Raw genomic sequence first — 20,506 nt, 5'->3', positions numbered from 1 at the left:
TTCATTAAAATGATCTTGAATGTTTAAAAGTTAATGTTTTCCTTATTATATAGCTTTCTTGTGGTTTGAAGTTACTCTATTTCGCCAATAGATGGTGATCTTGCATTAGCAAGATGAAATGATGAACCAAGTCATACAGGGCTGCCAGAAGTTGTTATCCCAGTAGCTAAAAGTATCAAATGAATAAATCACATTAGAAAAAAAATTGAAATCTAATTGTGATATTAGACACTATTGAATGGACATAGTAGAAAAATGTGAAGCATCAAAAAATGGAAATTGTATGCTTGTTTTAAATTTATATGTGCTGCAATTTTGTCTGAGAGGAGAAACTCATGTTTATTTTGTGAGGGATTTTTAGAATATGCAATTTACAGATAGCTTGACAGATATTTCTTGTTCATAATGATAATTTTTTCCTTCCAAATGTTTTCTGAATTAACCTTTACTTTTTAAACCTCTGATACCAACTTATTTTAAATCATAATAATTTCAGAGCAAAATTAAGTTGGGAGTCTCTTAATATTCTTGCTTCCAGTTTTCCACAAACATCTGTCATGCATATAACTGTCAGATTATTTTTTTCTAAAATATTGCTTTTAACATGTCACTTACTTCCTCAAGCAGCCACATTAGCTCACTATTATCTCTGCTATGAAGTCTAAATCTTTTTTCCTTTCATTTCTAAAAATATGCCCAGATGTTTTATCTTACATTGTGTTCATTCCTTACCACTTAGCATTATTATTCATACAGTTTCTTCCATTTTAATTTGCCTCACTTTTCCCCGTTGTGTATTTGAGTGTAATGGACTTTGGACAGAGAAAGTCCAGTGCTTGGACTGACCAATAAGAAATTGTTACTTGGATTTTCCCTCCTTTATGGATATAATTATTTTTTGACAGAGTGCTGTATGAGATATAGTCATATAGTTAACAAAATATCCTTCTTTCCCACTTCTTTAAAGTCAGTGACACTCTCCCACTAATATCTAAAATCTATGATAAGTTCATTCCAGTATGCGGATAAAGAGAACTCATAGTCCTTGGAAGTTCTTTTTCTAGATTTCTTAAGATGCTTTCCTTAGACATGGTGTAGTGTTTTTGCTGGATCTTGTTGATATTTGAATCTGCTTTATCAGTTCCAGTCTGTCCTTGACGCCTGATGTCCTGAAAGCACTACTAGGATGCCAAAGTCAAAATCTCACCATTCAGAAATCACAAGATTCTCCACACAAGAGAAGGGGAGAATTCCAATATCAAGGTTTTGGCTGAATACCCTCAACTCCAAGTGATTCTTTTCCAGGATTTGATAGTGATTTTCAATACTATGCTTCTAGACCTAATTCTTTGGGATTTGAACTATTTTGGAATTTGAAGCTATTTTACTATGTGTGATTAAGTGTTTCAACAAATTAAAAATGACTTCCTGTGCAAAGTCATTCTAGTTTTTCCAATGACTTCCAAAGACATCTAAATAGAGCAAGGTCTATCCCCTTACAGTCTAATGCCTATAATTGGTGCAGTGATGAAAGGGCCCTTTTCATACCTAATGAATAACTAAAACGTATTCTTGCCTCATTAAAGTATTAAGACATAGTATTAAATGAGGTGAGGGTAATTTTTCAGGATTACTCTTTGGCTTCCCATACAAACATTTTTTTATGAGGAGGCAAGAATAAGGAATAAATCAAGTCAAACTTTTTCACAGTGTTGAGACAATTCAGTCAATCCGGTTCTTTGACATCACAAAGCAACCTTTATTGCCTAGATAAATTAATCTATTAGAAATATTACTTTATCCATTAAAATGATATCTCTGTGTAGATAAATGTTAATAATAAAGAAAGTACGCTTGAGTTTTAAAAAAAATTAATAACTTTTTAATTTCAAAATACATGCAAAGATAGTTTTCAATATTCACCCTAGCAAAGTCTTGTGCTTCAAATTTTTCTCCTTTCCTTTTCCCCATACCCTTTCCCTAATCAGCAAGTAACCCAATATAGGTTAAACATGTAAAATTCTTCTAAACATATTTCTACATTTATCATGCTGGATAAGAAAAATAAGATCAAAAACAAGCAAACAACAAAAGGTAAAAATATAAAGTAGGCTTTTAATGGTGTCTAAAACTGGTAGAAAGAGACACAAAACAGTCAATAAAATTATCATAAAATGTTGACTAGGCAGGTGGCAAGGATTGTAGGTATGTCAACTATGACACTCAAAAAAGTAAACACTCAAACAAATTTATTTTATTCTATTATAAAACCATGGGCACCTGGGACAGTTAACTTGATGTCTCTACCACCACTTCTTCTTTCTTGTTGTTACCAGAAAGGCTATTCACATCTATTATACCTTCCTAAGGTCTTTATCAATTGTAAGTCAATTATCTCATGTTTCCTTTATAGATGAAGATATATACATATGTGAGGTTCATCATCATCAGAAGAGGATCCACCAAGTAGTGGATGATATGCACTATTTTTGTGATAAGCACTAGAAGTTGGTCTCTTAGGAAAGTTTAAGGTTAAGAGATTTGCCTAGAATCACAAAATCAGGATGTGTTACATGTTAGAGATGAGACAAAGTAATTCTTCCTCATTTTGACAGCTATGTTCAGATTGCTTCTATTTACTTGTAGAAATTATAAATTAATAGTAGTCAATAGCTATAATCTTCAATTTCATTAATGAAATGTTACTATGATCAGTTTCATGAATGTCACTTGTTCATTCATTTATCATCCATTCATTCATTAGTTCATTCAAAAAGCTTTTAGTAAATTCAGGGCATTGTAGTTCTAGATTAAAACATCTTATGATTCACAAAGTTATACTTGCAACTTTTCATTACTACACACTAAACCAATGCTAAAAGTCACTTAACAATCTTCCCTCCACTTCATCACACCTTCTCTATCAAGAGAATGTTGAAAACTAGTTCAGGATATATATGAGTGTGAGGAAGTTTTTCAGTATTTATCTGCATTCTCTAAATTTCAACTTTTTTTCTCCTTATTTCCTATTGCATTCCTATAATCCCAGAACTCTCTTATTTTAGTAAATTCATGAGTATTTCCTTTGAATGAGAGTATTCAGAGGAAGCAAAAGAATTAGTTAAGTTCACTAGAAGTTGGTTGTCTTTCTTTGTAAAATGTATATATCAAAATATGTTGTTCACTACAAAGTAGAAAAAATAAACCTCTTTTTCTGATTTAGAGCAAAGCTTTAATACTTTTTCAAGTGTATCTTAGCACAGGCTATGGGTTAAATTAATTTACTTTAAATTTTTGTTGAAAATAGGCATTCATCTGTGTTCTGCTGATACAGAATTCTTCCACACATCCTCAAGGGTACCTTTTCCATGCTACTAACCACAACTGTGTGGATTTCTCCATACAAAGGATATTTTTAAAACCTTCATCTGAATGAAACTACTTTGATTGGTCTATATTATTTACTGAGAGTATATACAACTAGCTGCTAACATAATCTAAATAAGCCATTACAAGTCCATTGGGCATGCTGTTTTTCCCATTCTTTAAGCTTTAGTGGTTGTGTTATATGGATTTAACATTTAATAAATCACATGAGGGCCAGCAAATACATTATATTCCAGTGCTATAGACTGTCTAGACAAAAATACATGAAGAGATCTTTTTGATTTAAGTAATGGTATAGCGTTTGTTTTCTACAAATTGGTTCTGAATCAATTGTTCAGAAACTTTGCACATCACAATGTACTCTTTTTTTGTGTGCAAGAAGGGTTTAAAGAAAAGGCAGTTTTCCTCTCCATGCTTAATTTAAGACTGAGCAATAGATGAAAAAACTACAACTCCCGGGGAGAATTCCCCCAAATTATATAATTTTCTAAGCACAGAATTGTTTAAAAAGGATTTTTATGTGTGATTTTGATTTTTAGAATTCATGAATTCCCCACCTCCATTTCCATTAAAAAAAGAAAATTACTAAATGATGCAAATGTTTCCATATATTTGCATGTACATTATGTATATGTATGTATATATTTCTACATATAGACATTTAAGTTTATAGGCTAGTCTTTATTGGATTAACTTCATAAGGTGACTATTGTGATTATTTCCTCTAAACTTTTTTCTTTTAAAACACAGTTTATAATTAATCTCTTTAATAAATGATAGAAAGCTTGATTTTTAATAAACCAGAAATCCTCTTATGATCATTTCTTTCTCTTCTACTATTGTGATTTTGTAGGTGCTTTCAATCTTATTCACTCTTTCATTCTATATTCATGTCCATGTCTGCAAGTGTTTATTGTGCCAGGATTACATATAAGTAGAATAGGTAGTTGTCCATGTAATCTGATTTGAGGAATGTTGGGAAAACCACTCTTTGAAATTATCATTCTCATATAGGTGCTGACACAAAAATGTGGAAAGATGATGGACATTTATCTTTATGTAGTCATAACTATTAAATTTTTGGAACGTATTTTTAAGAGAGTAATTTTGTCTTTGAGGAAAAAAAATAACAGCATTGAATGTGAATTAATTTGTTAGATTACTTCTTTATTTGATGACAGGAAACAAACTGATGTGAAAACACTGAGAACTTGGAGACAGAAGCTTATTTAAAGAGGAGGTAGAAGGAAATGGAAAGGAGATGTAGGGTGAGGATGGGGAAATCAGAGCTGTAAATAAGATGGAATGACTGGGACTCTGACTCATAGCATTAGGGTCTGACAACTACAAGAAAAAAGAATTCTATAGTCTTGTTCTCCAGCTCTTAATTTTTTTTTAAAGGAAGGTAGAAATAAGGAGAATAGCACACAATGAAGCTCTGAACTTCAATTTTAAAATGTTTCAGAAGAAGAAGGTGAAAAATTGTGAGGAATATCACTTCATAAAATAGTAAGAAACAGTGAAGGGAAAAAATGAACAGAGATAGTGGTAAAATATCCAATTATGAAAGCATTTAAAAATAAAGCTGGAAAGAAAACAAAAAGAAAAAAAAATGAAAAGATCTCCAAGATTTCTAGTTTTTTTTGGTACATAAATTTCACCATAATTGGATTCTACATCATAGTCCCTGATATAATTCATGAAGAAATAGAGATTTCATATCTCTTGCCCCCCATAGGTAGGGAAAAAATGTTGAACCAGATAAAAAGTATAGGCAGAGTTAATCCATGCTGAAGGCAACACAATTTAAAGTATCTTGCTATTAGTTTTCAAGAAATCTAAAAGAGGATGTGGGAGAAAATTCACAGATCTTATTACAACTCCTATGCTTAGTTTCAATTCTACAAAATATTTATGAGAATAATTTACAGACATTGATGGCAGTCTTGAGAAAGGAACAAACAGACTTTTGTGAACAATATTCTGCAGTAGGATACTTCTTTATTTTTACAAAAATTGCTATCATGCTAAAGAGAGCACAGTTCCTACTCTGTTTTTATTTGACTTTAAAATTGTTTGAGATAATGGAGCAAGGAGAGTAAGGAAAGGAATAAATAATGTTATTAATGAATTGAATGAAAGAAAGGCAAGATGAGAATGGACATGTGCTAAGAATAAGAGATGACAGACAATTGAATGCTTTATAGCTACCTTTTTGCTTTGGGGGAAAGTATTCCAATATAATAAGTGGCTCATCTGTGGCAAATTTTTGAGATGATTTGAAGAAGAGTTATATAAGTTACATAGGCATAGATAAGTTGCAGTCTGCAGGCATGAGAGAGGAAGTAACAGTTGGTTGAAACTCTTGAATTGATGAGATCACTGACCTATTGGAGTATTTAAGCATAGCAGAACAAATCTTGCCTTTAAGACTATATAATATAACCCATGAATATGTTAAAATCTTATGAGGATCTTTGAAACATGTATTAACACAGATAATTTTGGTGATTCTTTCATTATTACCTAGTAAACTTTAAAACTTGGAAATAGATGATCCCTAAAAATAATCAGTATGGCCATGTAGGCAGCCCAAAGCAGAATTAAAATGGAAGAAAGATCCTTATAGATGATAAGGTCGTTCCAATAGTTCTTTTTTCATGTGACATTGCATTGATTTCATCAATTCTTCTACCATGCCAGTTCTTCTTTCCCTTCCCTTCCCTTCCCTTCCCTTGCTCCAAAGTGAAATCTAAAAACACTTAAAAGAGTCCATGCAAACTATCCAGGAGGAAAACCCCCCACAAAAATAAGTGAACAAAGAGCTTCTCTAAAGCAGTGTGTCAGTCAAAAGGCAGCAAAGGCAGCAAATACATCAATTATCGATGAAGATCTGTCAAGAAAAAATAGTGTCAAGGATATTATGAGAGAGGAAGAGAAAGAAAGAGAAAGATGGAGAGACAGACACAGAAAGAGTGTGGGGGAGGGAGAAAGGGAAGAAAGAAAAAAGAGAGAGAGGAGAAAAAGAGAGAGAAAGAGAGAGAGAGAGAGAGAGAGAGAGAGAGAGAGAGAGAGAGAGAGAGAGATGAGAAAAAAAGAGACACACACAGATGTCCTTCATTTTTGAAGAAGACAAATGACATCACAGGCTGATGTCTTGATGCATATGTGAATTGGATTCAAATAAGGCAGAATTGCTCAACATCATCAGACTCATTCTTTCAGAGTCAATGGCAGATTTGGATGGATTACTCTTCTGCAATGGACAATTTATAGGTAAACATGGACAAGCTTTAGATAAGATGAAGTTTAGATAGGTTATGATTGTCTCTGGTAGAGAGAAGACTCACAGATGAGGTCACAGATTAACCAAGGTACCCAAGTATAATCCAGAAGAGTGCTATACACAAAAGAAATAGTCAAGGCAATTACAATAGCTACTTTTGCATTGAAATTAAAGAACTACTGCATAGAGTTATATATTTAGAACTGGAATAGGACTTATTTTGTCTTCCATTTTGCAGCTGGGAAAATCGAGGTCTAGATATGTTTAACAGTCACACAAAGTAGTAAATAATAAAGCTGGGATTTGAACATACATTTTTTGATTCTAAGTCAAGCATTCATTCTGCTATATACTGCACTGCTTTCCAAAAATCCCAAAATTTTCTATTTCAAGAAAGCTCAATTTTAAACTGAAAAAAACAAATTCATAAAACAACAAAATTTTTCTTAAAAAGGAGAAATTATAACTTTCTCATCATTATTTCAGGTTTGTTTTTTCAATCTGTTTTGAGCATAAGGTAGACTGGAACAAATTTATTCCAGACACCATTATGAAAGGGCTTCATAGCTAAGTCTTTACGTGTTACAAACAAATCTCTAGAGCACTCATTCAGAGTTGTGCTACTAAGTAAGGGATGTTCAATATCGTGTCCAAGTTAAACAGACTGAAGTAATGGCCCAGTTCTGAGGCTTCTCAACAGGCTGAAAGTAGAAGCTGGCAAACTATCTGGAGAATTTGGTTTGCTAATTCATACAGATAAAGACCTCTCCCCATCCCTGCCATCAGCATTTGAAACTCTCAAAAGGCGCCAAATGTAATTAGCCTGATTTGGCAGATGGAAAACTTAAGCACAGGGAATTTGAGCTGTGTCTCACAAAAAAGTGGTACGATGTTGTTTTTTAGCTCAGCGATCATATCTTCATCTGACTTTGCCATTTCAGTATCTAATAAGGGGAATGCAGATAGCAAGAAGAAATATGGGGAAAATGTCAAACAAGACAGAAGTACATCTGACATTGACTTCCTTGCTTTTTCTTGAATAAGACATTAATCCTAAACCTAAGTATTTTCAGTACCTGTCTTCCATATCTGGAATATTCTTCTTTCTCAATGTCATCTCTTGGTTTCCCTATCTCTCTTTGAGTCCTAGATAAAATTGTACCTTCTCTAGGAAACTCCCAATCCCTCTACTAGTAGATTTTATGTTGATTATTTCCAATTCCTGTGTATGGTTTATTTGTTCCTAAAAGTTTACATGTCATCTCCTAGAGAGCAGGAACTGTTTTCATTTTTCTACAGATCAGGTGTTTAGTAAATGATTATTAATTGATTGACTGACTTCCCTGCCCTGGCCAAATCAAGATACAATCTTAACTAACCTTATCTCTGTGGTTTGGGATATTTGGAAAAGCTTCTTGAAAAAGATGTATCTTGTAAAAAGATGTGGGATTTAAACAATCCTGAAAGATGTTGGATAACATTGTAAGTTAGGATATAATATAAATGTAGCCTTTACATCTTCTTCATCTATTACCTCCCAAAAAACTACTGTAGATTTGTAAATTGGAATCCCCTTCTAACTATCATTCATGAGTTCCAGTGATATGTTTACATTTATTTTTCAAGTCATGGTTATGAGATAAAAAAGGTATTGAAGCTATGTTTTTATTTGAAGATTAAGAGGTACAATGCTGGTATTTATTCCCTTTGAGATCCTGCTTGTGTTTTGTCCTTATTGAATTGAACAAAATAGAAATGATTTTTGAGTTTCTGCAAGTTTGTGCTGCAGTTATCTTGGGATATGGGATTTTACCTAGAGGGATTTTTGTAATGATAAATGCTAGTAGAAGGAAGGCATTTCCTCGCTTGCCTATTACTACTACCTGAAATAACAATAAATCCACAGAAGGAAGAGAAATGATGTCCTGCAGAGAGCAGGAGGAGTCAACTAAGGCATTATTTCCTCCATCTGGCTCAGCAGGAAATGTTTTCTCTTAGAAAAAAGTTGTTAATTTTGATTTTGAGAGCATTGATAGCTTAACTTGCAAATCTTGTCCTAGCTCACCCTTCCCCTCCCCCACCCCACCCCCAATTCGTGCTTTATGGTATCACTGGAAGAGGGCCAGGTCTCATGAACTACATCTCCCATTAAGATATATTTAAGTTTTCATAATATCATTCTCACAATTTTATGTCAAATTTTGTCCTTTTCCTGGTTTATCCTTATATTCAGTGATCCAGAGATTGCTAGCTCTACAGATAAGGACCATTCTTTTAAGAAAGAACATGATTATGGAGGTGGAGTCTAGATTAGGTCCTTTGCCCCAGAGAGAGAAGATGGGAAATATACTGTCATAAGAAATTCTAGGATGAATGATGAATATATCAGTGTATTCCTGACACCAAAGAACTTTTCTTACACCTGTATTTAACTTTATTAAGTCTACTCATAATTTGTATATTAAAAGTGATATGGACCCACATGTGTAAAAATATTTGTGACAGCCTTTTTATAGTGACAAGGAACTGGAAATTGAATGGATGCCCATCTGTTGGGGAATAGCTGAATAAGTCATGGTATGTATGTATATAATGCAATGGAATATTATTGTTCTATAAGAAATGGTGAGCAGGCTGATTTCAGAAAAGAAATTGATGCTAAATAAAGTGAGCAGAACTAAGGGAACCAATATCAAGATTATGTGATTAACTGTGATAGACTTGACTCTTATCAACAATAAGGTGATTCAAAGCAATTCCAATAGATTTGAGATAGAAAGTGCCATCTGCACAAAGAGAATTGTAGAGACTGAATATGGATCAAAACAAAATATTTTCACCTTTTTTGTTGTTGTTTATTTGCTTATTTCTTTCTTTCTCTTTTGATCTGATTTTTCTAGTGAAACATGATCAATATAGAAATATATTTAGAAGAATCACACATGCTTAACCTATGTTGGATTGCTTGTCTTAGAGAATGGTGAGGAAGGGAGAGAGGGAGAAGTATTTGTAACACAAGCTTGCAAAGGTGAATGTTGAAAACTATTTTTGCATGTATTTGGAAAAAATACTATTAATACATATATTTTTTAAAGTGGCCAGAATGGTGCTTTTATAACAGGCATGAAATCCTTTTTTTTCCCTGAACATAAGAAAATAAGACAGCACTAGTATTGCCCTCTAGACAATTCAGAATTATAATGTATTTTGGTCAAGGTTGGGTTTCATGGGTTGCAATTAGTTAATGACATCATTTTTAAAAATACTACTGTCACTTCCAAATCTCTTCTCACCATCTTAATAAATCTTCTCTTGTAACAAAGAAGTTCAGTTAACACTTTACAAACACTTAACAAACAAATGAACACATTAACCATACCCAAAGATGTATCTCTCATTCTGTACTTTTTATTCCCCATTTTTCTCCTGAGAGGAGGAAAGCATACTTCCCCAACTATTTTTCTAGTAGTTACTGGTTTCGATGCCTTTCATTGATTTTTTTTTTTTACATAATCATTGTTAAGTCTGTAAATTATTCTCATTTGTTTTTACTTTGTTCTGTATTTGTTTATTCACTTTTGGGTAGATTATTTTCTCAATTCTAAATTTTTCTAAGTTCTGCATATTTAGTATTTCTTATGAGAAACAGCTCTTATTCTGATGTAATTATATCAAGTTGTAAACCTGGTTGATAGTGTATGTAATAATCTTTACCTAAAGATTCTTGTCTTTCCAAAGAGAGTTGTGTATTTCCTCATTCCTTCTCTAAGTCTAAGATGTCATGATAATTACAGATTAGTTTTATTTTCTTTTTTATTTATATTATTGTGTATGTTGTGCTGTAACTGCTTATTATTAGTTCATATATGTTTTCCTAATTTTCTCTGAGTTCCTCATTTGTCATTTCTCGTGGCACAGTAATATTTTAATATTTGCACCATTCTTTTAGTACAAATTATTTAGTAGGTCCATAGATCAAAAACAACCCTGCATAGAAGGATCTATGCTTTAACAAATAGGTAAGAATAATTTTTTTTAGCATCTCAAAATTGTAATTTTTTTTTGATTCAAATACATTTTATTTTTTTAAATAACTTTTTATTGCTAGAACCCATGCCAGGGTAACTTTTTACAGCATTATCCCTTGCATTCACTTCTGTTCTGATTTTTCCCCTCCCTCCCTCCACCCCTTCCCCCAGATGGCAATCAGTCCTTTACATGTTGAATGGGTTGCAGTATATCCTAGATACAATATATGTGTGCAGAACCGAACAGTTTTCTTGTTGCACAGGGAGAATTGGATTCAGAAGGTATAAATAACCCGGGAAGAAAAACAAAAATGCAAGCAGTTTATATTCATTTCCCAGTGTTCTTTCTCTGGGTGTAGCTGCTTCTGTCCATCTTTGATCAATTAAGGCTCTCTTTATCGAAGAAATCCACTTCTATCAGAATACATCCTCAAACAGTATCGTTGTTGAGGTATATAATGATCTCCTGGTTCTGCTCATTTCACTCAGCATCAGTTCATGTAAGTCTCGCCAGTCCTCTCTGTATTTATCCTGCTGGTCATTCCTTACAGAACAATAATATTCCATAACATTCATATACCACAATTTACTCAACCATTCTCCAACTGATGGACATCCTTTCACTTTCCAGCTTCTAGCCACTACAAACAGGGCTTCCACAAACATTTTGGCACATAGAGGTCCCTTTCCTTTCTTTAGTATCTCTTTGGGGTATAAGCCCAGTAGAAACACTGCTGGATCAAAGGATATGCACAGTTTGATAGCTTTTTGAGCATAGTTTCAAATTGCTCTCCAGAATGGCTGGATGTGTTCACAATTCCACCAACAATGTATCAGTGTCCCTGTTTTCCCACATCCCCTCCAACATTCCCCATTATCTTTCCCTGTCATTCTAGGTGTGTAGTGTGTAGTGTGTGTAGTGGTATCTCAGAGTTGTCTTAATTTGCATTTCTCTGATTAATAATGATTTGGAGCATATTTTCATATGTCTATAAATAGTTTCAATTTCTTCGTCTGAGAATTGTCTGTTCATATCCTTTGACCATTTATCAATTGGAGAATGGTTTGATTTCTTATAGATTAGAGTCAATTCTCTATATATTTTGGAAATGAGGCCTTTATCAGAACCTTTGATTGTAAAAATGTTTTCCCAGTTTATTGTTTCCCTTCTAATCTTGTTTGCATTTGCAAACAGAAACTTTTTGTTTGTACAGAAACTTTTCAATTTGATATAATTAAAATTTTCTATGTTGTGGTCAATAGTGATCTCTAGTACTTCTTTGGTCATAAATTCCTCCCTCTTCCACAGGTCTGCGAGGTAAACTATCCTATGCTTTTCCAATTTATTTATCATCTCATTCTTTATGCCTAGGTCATGAACCCATTTTGACCTTATTTTGGTGTACGGTGTTAAGTGTGGGTCAATGCCTAGTTTCTGCCATACTGATTTCCAATTTCCCCAGCAATTTTTGTCAAATAATGCATTCTTATCCCAGAAACTGGTGTCTTTGGGTTTGTCAAACACTCACAATTGTAATCTAAGCAATTTTAGTTTCAACTTATTTGAGAATCACAGAATCTTAAAAGTGGAAAAGTGAAACTATGCTCAAAAAGCTATCAAAAGTGGACTTTCCAGGTCATTTAGTCTAAGTTAGACCTGAGTAGAAATGCCCTCTATGTCTGACAAGTGAGCATCCATCCTCCAATTGAAGATCTCCAGTGAAGGAAACCTACTACTTCATTAAGCCACCCTATTTTGCTTTTGATGCATCAGGCTAATGTCTTTTTCCTTTGATTGTCCTCCAAATGTTCAAAGATAGTTTTTACCTTTCCTCCTAAACATTGTTCAAGTTAAACATGAATCTTTTTCATTTACTCATAAGGCAGAAATTCCATCTCATTACATGGATTGCCTTGCTCAGGGCATGCTCTGTCCTATGAGTCCTTCCTCAAGTATTGTACCCACAAATGAATGTAATTTTTAGAATTTTTTGACAACTATGTCTCTCTGGTACCATACTCCTTTTTGTCACATAAGTGGCTGTTTTGCTGTTTGTAAAGTGTTTAAGACAGGTTGTTCTCTTTATTTGGTAATCATTTTTCTAATCCTATTTACACTATTACATTGTTTAGTAAACCTTTTTTAGTCTCTTGCATATTTCAAATGTCAATGTTAGCTTAGTTCCTATCTGAATTCTAATAGATTTCCAGTTACTGAGATTTGATTACATGGGTATTTTAAAGCCTTTCTATCTTGCCTGACTGAATGCATTGTGATCAAAACCTTCCTCATGAAAATAGAAATTATTTTGAAAAGACTTTTGGCTTAAAAAGGACACCAGTACCGGTAAATACTATACCATTTCAGAGTGAAAAATACTTTAGGCTAGGGATATTCTGTATTTTCTGCATTTTTGCACAAACTCTCTAAACTTTCCTTAATTATTTCAGTTCAAACTAGGATACAAGCTTTGTGATAAAATCATTCTTAACTCTTTTTTCCTTTGAGCCATCACACAGAAACACACAATACACATAGCAACAAAATCTCATCAGCATAAATGTTTCTATGTTTTATTTGTTTTTTATGTTTAAAAGGGGAAAAGGAGATTGATTGCAAGGGTCATAAAAGTAATGATGCATTTAATGAAAATATATACTTTATAGATAAAGTAAATTTTTATAATGACTTGAAGCTACTACTCAAGATAATGGGATGAAATGACCTTCAAAATGTTAGTTCTTTGACCTTAGGTTGTCACTTTTACAGTTTTACTTCTTAAATATTTATTTCATTTTTGAGACCTTTATGATACTGTCATTCTCTCTCACTATCACATGCTTGACTTTTCTGTAATGTGTTGGATGAGCCTCAAGGAATTTTGAGCTCTATCAAATAATAGCACTTCAGAAGGTGAAATCTGAGTGACTTAGTGCTATGTATCAAGGACTGCCTGCCTGTTTCCTTTTAATTAGGCATAGGGGGAGGGACTAGACCTGTAATCTCACTAGTTTAGGAAACATATCAAGGAAATCCATTCTACCAATTCAGCTTGAAACCTCTGCAGTTTAATCTGGAATTATGCCCCCAAAGTTATCAAACTGTGCATACCCTTTGATCCAGCAATGTTACTACTGGGCTTATATCCCAAAGAGATAATAAAGAAGGGGAAGGAACCTGTAAGTGCCAAAATGTTTGTGGCAGCCCTGTTTGTAGTGGCTAGAAACTGGAAACTGAGTGGATGCCCATCAATTGAAGAATGGTTGGGTAAATTGTGGTATATGAATGTTATGGAATATTATTGTTCTGTAAGAAATGACCAGCAGGATGAATACAGAGAGGTTTGGGGAGACTTACATGAACTGATGCTAAGTGAAATGAGCAGAACCAGGAGATTATCATACACAGGAGATGTATATACATTATACATCAGCTTTTTATTTAAAACATTTGAGCCATCAGTGACTTGATTATGAACCGAATAACAATGATACTGTATGAGGATGTATTCTAAAGGAAGTGAATTTCTTCGACAAAGAGATCTAACTCGGTTTCAATTGATCAATGCTGGACAAAAGCAGCTACATCCAAAGAAAGAACACTGGAAAATGAATGTAAACTGTTTGCATTTTTGTTTTTCTTCCCAGGTTACATTTACCTGAATCCAATTCTTCCTGTGCAACAAGAGAACTGTTCAGTTCTGCACACATATATTGTATCTAGGATATACTGTGAATATATAACATGTATAGGACTGCTTGCTATCTAGGGGAGGGGGTGGAAGAAGGGAGGGAAAAAGTCGGAACAGAAGTGAGTACAAGGGATAATGCTGTAAAAAAAAAAATTACCCATGAATGGGTTCGGTCAATAAAAAGTTATAATTATTTAAAAAAATAAATACATTAAAAAAAAAAGAAACCTCAGCAGTTTTTGTCTAAGGGAGTTGCTGAGAACACTTAGGGTTAAGTGATTTACTTAGGATCACATAGTCTATGTCAGAGGTAGAATTTGAACTCAGGTGTTGCTGGCTCCAACATCAGCTCTTTATTTAAAACATCTGAGCCATCAGTGACTTGATTATGAACCGAAGAACTTTTTTTCATTTATTGATCTAAATCATGTCACTAAAAAGGAATTGTAAGGTGCTCATTGGAAAGTCTTTGCTACTTAGGCACATTAATAGCTGTGCTTACATGCACAAACCTGTCCTTGTTGACTTCATCAGTAGGTTTCACATGGTAGACACTAGGCACTGACATATTTATTAAGCATCTAATGCATGTCAGGCATTGGGTTAGGGCTGGAGATACAAACAGAAAAAAATGAAATTCTTCCTATCTTCAAGGAGCATACTACTATCTATCACATGGATACAATATTACACAAGTCAGGAAATACAAAGTATGCACATAGGTTATAGGAAGTTATTTTTAAAAAGGAGAGAGTACTCACAATTGACAAGAGGAGTGAGAAATCAGAATGAATTTATGCAATAATAGCTATTGAGTTCTACTCTGGAAGAAGCTAGGGACTGAAGAAGGAAATACAGAACTTAAGCAGAAGAGTATATCCCAGGTATGAAAGACTATTCATTACAACTATTGTTGTAAATGGGGAACTACTAACAGGCTAATTTTCCTGGAATAGAGAGCATATAAGGAAGAAGATGAAATAAGATTAGAAAATATTGTTTTTTTTTTGTTTTTTTGGAGGTAGTAAGGGTTAAGTGACTTGCCCAGCATCACACAGCTGGTAAGTATTTGAGGTCAGATGTGAACTCGGGTTTTATTGACTCCAGGGTTGGTACCACTGTGCCATCTACCTTCCCTCACCTAGTAAATATTATAAGAGCCTAATTGTGGAAAGTTTGCTGGCATTCAAATAGGTTAAATGAATGTCATAAGAGCTATCTTGGGCTGATCATGAAACTAAAAAAGATGAACTTTCTATTACATGAAATGCCCTCATGACTCTGTGGGCAATATTTGGAAATTAATATAATTGGGCTGATTATTTTTTCCCTTCTACTCCTCCCTCCTCAATCCTCTCACCCAGGAGGCAGCAACAAAGAATGAAAAAAATCATTGAGCTTAGAATTATAATTTCCAAATTTGAATTTTGGTTCAGCCATTTATCATTTTTAAGTGATATTAAGTAGGTCATTTAACCTACGGAGAGACAAATTACTGATTCATAAAATGGGGGACTGGACTAGGTCAGGAGTTCTTAAACTATGATCTTCATGCCCTGAAGTGAGTATAGAAAGAATTTTTGAGAGAGTGAAAATTCACAAATCTTTATGGGAAATTACAACTTTATTTCAACAATCTATTTGCTTTGTAAGCTTGGATTTTATATATTCAAAATACTATTCTGAGAAGGGGTCTATAAGTTTCATCAGACTGCCAAAAGGATACATGATCACAAAGAAGGTGAATAACCCCTGAATTAGATAAATTCTAAGGCTCCTTCTAACTCTAAATCTTTAATCCTGTTTTGACTGTTATGACTAGTGAAGAAAGAACAGAATATTCTTCCTCTCTTTAGAACTCAAAATCTCTTGATCAATAAGTCAGAATAAGTCCTGAGCTCCTATTCTAAATCATCTCATTTTTCAGGTTTTTGGAAGAAAACTTGCAATTCAATTTAGTCAGGTATTTAATGCTACAGAAAGGTTAAATTATTCTGATTTTCAGCAATTTACCAGGGCAGCATTATTAATAGTAGGACCAATATTCCTTGTCCCCAATGCTCATGAGGCTTTATACATGGCCTGTAGTGAATTGGAATGTCCTGATTTTCAAGATTCAGTCAGTTCAACTGTGTGTCTCTAGACCTGGTCTTAGTTACAGATGATAAATCACAAAAAAGGAAATTGTATGAAAGAAGAAAGCTGCTGTACATCTCCAGAGACTAAGTACAGTGAGAACTATTTCCACTGAGTGGAAGGAACTTTGTAGAAAAGTGCCTAGTTAGTTAATGCTTTGTGTTTTGCTTGACCATTTCAGATGTACAGGTTATTACATTCAAAGAATCCCAGCCTCACAGAATTTAGAGTTGGAAGGGACTATTCATCTTAGATTGCCTTCATTTTAAAGGGTTGGTTTGAATTTATAATATTTTCTAAAGTAAAATCAGAATGGTATTTATATTTGGAGACAGACATGCAGTCTTAGCAATTGCAATATAAAGAAATATTTAACTTTAAAAAGGGGTGCCAAGTTAGTCTCTTATCCAATGAAAAGAATGAAGAAATTCCAATATCCCTTCTGAAATGATGATTTTTTTTTTCTGAGCAGTGAAAGAAAAATGCTCATTCAAAAATAACCTTTATGCATTTCTTAAAGAACAAAATGGGCCAAATTTCTATCTAAAATAGTTTAGAGGTTTCTTATTTGGATGGAGGGAAATGAACTAGAGAAGGCCTTTTTAACCTGGGGTCCATGTGTAGATTTCAAAGAGCCCATGAACTTGGATAAGAAAAAAGACATTTTCATTTTCACTAATCTTTTGCTTTTTGCAGTCCTAAGTAATTTTTATGTATTAAAAAAACTATTTCTAGAAGAGTTCCATAAATTTCACCAGACTGCCAATGGAGTCTCTATGACACAAAAAGTTTAAAGAAAACCAAACTTGAAACTTTTAACTTGGGACTTTATAGACCTGCATCAGGCTACTTGAGATCTTATATTTCCTTCTGTCCTTTAATTAAGATGGATATTGAAATTATATTGAAAAAAGAAAAGATTTAGATGATCAAATTACAAATCAATCTAAAAAAAGAAATAATCTAAGTCTATAATCACTTGGGATAAATATTTTCTGAGTGCTACATTCCTACCATTTTCCATGGTCTTTATTCAATGAAATAAATTTCTCTAAAATATGGTCAACAAAATGGAGTAGCAATTCATGTTAAATGTAACTTCTCATTTCTTTACCTAAAATGTCTTCACTCATTGTGACTGAAACAAATATCTGATACCTGAGAATAATGTGATGCAATATCCATAATTTTTATAAGAAAATAATGCTGCTGATTCACTATTATTTGGGAATCTAGTTTGAATGGTCATTCTAATGACAGAAATAGTTATTGCTTGTGAAATTTATAGGTAATCAAATAGAGTTCTGGTTCTATCACAAAGTTTATGATGTTTTTACCAAATTCATTTTAGAATCAGTAAAAATAATGAATGATATGTCATATGAAGACACAAAAAGGAGATTTTAGCAGAATTTTTCATTGTTATCTCTTGATTTCATAGGCACATAAATTTTTTAAAAACCCAAGATATAATTTAGAGGCTGCTATTTGCAACTCTCTTGTTTTATACATGAGGTAAGCAAAGCTTAAGATGACTGGCCTATGGAAACAGGTGGAATTTGAATACTGATTTTCTGACTCCAGAGTCAGGACACTGTCCTTTGTGCTGTGGAACTATGATCTCAATGGCACAGGTTCTTCCTCTTATAAGACAGATGAAAAGCTACTCATATGGTCTCATATCTGGTAACTTGTCCATATTTTTTCATCACTCTATCAGGAGTCCAACTCATCATTATGGGGGCTTTCCTTTGGTCATTGCATGGATATCAGTGGAGCATGTAAGTTTTTCATCCAAGTGATTGACCACTTTCTTTTCCAGTCAACTATTGTGCTGATAACATTTTGTTTCTTTTCATGAACAATTCCTGGATGTTGGTAGTTTACAAACTACCCATGCCTAACCATATGGCTATTCTCTTTGCCTTTTGATTGACCCTGTGTTCATTGTAATATTTCTTTAGTCATAACCATATAATGCCACCAAAAGAATACAGATTGATGGACCTCATTTGAAGGCCATTTTGGTGACTCTAAATTAGGTTAAGGGAAATAAAATGGACATTTCTCAGTCCTCTCAGTTTTGCAGTCTATAGAACATGAGCTCTCAGCTTTTTCAAGTAATAGGGTAATAGAGTTGTCCTTGAAATTAGAAAGAGAGAGGTTTAAATTAGGCCTCTGGCTATCTACTCTCATACCAACTGTCTAACTCCCATTAATCCACTTCACTTCTCTGTGCCTTGAAGAAGCTGCTAAGAAGTTGCAAATTTGCAAAGAAGGCATCAATCTGCATTGGTAGAAGGATATTCTGAACGAGGAGTAGCATACAGTGCTGAAATCTTAGGCCTAGACAAAAAAAAAGAAAGTAAAAGCTTTATAACTTCATTTTCTTTTCCTTCATGTTCTGAGTACATTCCCTTGAACATATTTCTTGCAGTCTTATAGATCTGACTTCAGTAGCTTGCATGCAAGGATTCTTAAATTGCCTGCAGGTGAGCAGAGGGCTCCTTATATCCAAGATCAGTAAATTTCACTGTACAAACACAGTAATAAATCCATGACAGGTTGGTAGTGTTGGCACACTTCAGAATGGGACTTATTTTGTTCCCAAGGTACTTGTCTGAAGCACTTTCAACTTTCCATTCTCTAGAATCTTTCATCTCTGAAAATCAGACTATGGTTCCAACCCAATTTATTGCACCTTCTATAAAATTTAGGATGTTCATTTCAAATGCATATTTTTCAGAGAACCTGTAGAGGTATTCTGGGGAACTCTTGGAAATAAAAATACAAAATAGTTTAGTCATTTTTTCTCTTCACAATCACTAAAATGGATTAGTTTCAAGGGCTATAAATATTTAAATTTTTTTCCTTTTAGAAATTTGGGGTTTGAAAGATATTTGAAGTTCAGTCTGTGGTACTTTCTAAGCATTTTCCCATTGTATGCATGTTCTCCATCTTTGAAAATATTACTTAGTATTGCATTGTAAAGGCCTGGAAGAGAAAATCATAAGGAAGGGTGAAAGATAAGAAAGATGATAAAGAGTGCAGTGATAGATCGAGGGAGCTAGTACCTATGCAGGGATACTTAGCATAGAAAAAAAAAGTTAATTGTTCAGCTTTCCAAAGGTGTGGACTTCCTCTTCCTAGTTGTGGCTCATCTCAATGTGCATGGTATACTTGGGAAATATATTTCCTATGAGTACCCAAAACTAAATTTTTTTTTGTTTCCAAACATGAATATTTCAATATACAAAGTAAAGAACACTGCATAAAAATCATGAAATTCTTTTAGATTTTTAAAGTATATGTTAAGTTTACTACAATAGAAAATAACATTGCTCTGCTTTTCTGTGTCTCCTTTTGAATTTCTTCTTTATATGTATGTATATATATATATATATATGTATATATATATATATATATATATATATATAATATTTCATTGAAATTCTTTTTTTTTGGCACCTAATTTTCCTTGTCCTGGTTTTTATTAATTTGATTATGCTCTCTTAGTGAAGATTTTTCTTCAGGCTATAGCTCATGTACTTTACTTACCTGGGTAGTAGACTATGATGGTGTCAGTGGACTTCCAGTTCCCCAAATTTCTTCTACAACTAATGAAGGTCAGACCTTGGTTTAACTTGATAATTGGGATCTTATCAGTAATGGGAAAGAATCATGAATATTTCAGCAACAATGATCACACCTTCCTTTCCTGTGCTTCACTGAACCTCTGGATATAAAAATCGACCACTACTAATAAGAACTGACATCATTTTAAATTAATTTAAGATGTTTCTAAGAGCTATCCTTTTCTGCTTATTGAAAGATCCAAAATGAATTAGAGACTTGGAGGTCATATCAGATACAAATAAACAGCCTTTAGACATACTTTTCATGTCTTGGTATCATATTATCAAAGATCTGTAACTGAAAGTGACCTTACAGGTTACCTAGTCTAACCCATTTATTTT

Source organism: Antechinus flavipes, chromosome 4 (assembly GCF_016432865.1).
Source record: "Antechinus flavipes isolate AdamAnt ecotype Samford, QLD, Australia chromosome 4, AdamAnt_v2, whole genome shotgun sequence".
NCBI lineage: Eukaryota > Metazoa > Chordata > Mammalia > Dasyuromorphia > Dasyuridae > Antechinus > Antechinus flavipes.
This window is presented reverse-complemented; position numbering follows the sequence as displayed.